Source organism: Nicotiana attenuata, chromosome 6 (genome assembly GCF_001879085.1).
Source record: "Nicotiana attenuata strain UT chromosome 6, NIATTr2, whole genome shotgun sequence".
Taxonomy (NCBI): domain Eukaryota; kingdom Viridiplantae; phylum Streptophyta; class Magnoliopsida; order Solanales; family Solanaceae; genus Nicotiana; species Nicotiana attenuata.
Genome location: NC_031994.1, coordinates 26883935 through 26885363, shown reverse-complemented (window position 1 = coordinate 26885363; position 1429 = coordinate 26883935). Strand labels below are relative to the sequence as shown.

The 1429-nt window shown below is 33.6% G+C and overlaps 1 non-coding gene across 1 annotated transcript; it reads right to left on the bottom strand.

Moving 5' to 3' along the window:
- TRNAS-GGA lies at nucleotides 1082-1168 on the bottom strand. Its single transcript has one exon. It is a non-coding gene; the product is annotated as a tRNA-Ser (tRNA).

Below are 1429 nucleotides of genomic sequence, written 5' to 3'. Positions count from 1 at the left end.
ATTTAGGGTTCGTCAAGTCCGGCCTATTTTATGGATTTCCAGAGCTATTTGATTTTTTTTACAGTGAGTTTTTCCTTTTCTTTTATGTCTATTTTTATTAGTTTTGCTCGATAGTTTTCTTGCTTAGTCGTTTTAATTGAGTCCTGTTATTTTATTTTAGCTTGTTAAGTCGTTTGAAATGGAGTCAGTGAATTTTCGAGTTTTTTTTCCTTCTTATTTCTGTTTCTTCTTTTTGATATTCACTGATTTCCCCGGATTACATAGCTTCTTAATTTGTTTGGTAACAGTGGTTAGTTCGAGATTAATGACTTTTCTTTTTCATCCTTCTTTTTGATCTCTATCTGCTTGATTTGTGTTAGTTTTAGGGGATTTATTAGTTATTCATTAGATTTGTTTCAATTTGACTATTTGAATATTGGTTCTTAATCTCAATTGTAATTCCGTTTAGTTAAACATTTGTTTGAGTGTTATATGGTTAAGTCTGATTTAAGTTCAGTTTGAATTTTGTATAGTAGATATACCGAGTTATCGCTGCAAACCCCGAGATATTATTACGGCAAAGGATGAACAAAAATCCAGAGCTCTGATTCAAATTTCTCTCGATTCATCCCCTCATGAGGAATTACCAAACCATTTGACCCTTCACCCATTCCAATATAAAGGATTAGTCAATCAAATAATAGATAGTAAATGGGTCGGTTTGAAAATAAATGAATTGCTAGTCGTAGAATATTATTCTCGTCAGACTTAAACCTCAGACTGAAACCGAGGGTTCGGAAAATTTTCTTCCCTTTAGGCGAAGTAAATTAACCTAAGGTTAAGTAAGATAAATCCGAGTTTGATCTGGATTTCCCCCATTTTTGTATCATAGACCAAGGATCTATTTTCATTCCTTGTCTACTCTTTTCTTTCCAGTATTTTGATTATGATTATTTTTGAGTATTCTATTTTACGCGTCACAGCAATTAGGAATTGAGAATCTATATCTTTAGATCAAAGAAGGGTCTAGCTGTTGGAATAATGGTATCCATTGCTATTTGAGCCCTTGTTGTTAGTAAAATTGGTGAATTAAGCGAAGGTACGGAAAGAGAGGGATTCGAACCCTCGGTAAACAAAAGCCTACATAGCAGTTCCAATGCTACGCCTTCAACCACTCGGCCATCTCTCCTACATAACGATTATGACCCAAAAACCGAGTGAATAGCGAGTCAGTCATAATCCATATTCCATTATTGGATAGGTACGACCAATCCATTTTAACTGAAAATTTTTCATCAAAGTCAAAGCAAAGAACGATTTTTCTTTCCTTCGAGGCTCCGGGATAAAGATACAATTTTGCGTAAAAATTGTGAAAAAAAATTCGATTCATGTTTGCAAAAACAACGTTCCCTTCTTTTTCTGATATTTTTATAACGGATTAATTCAATGA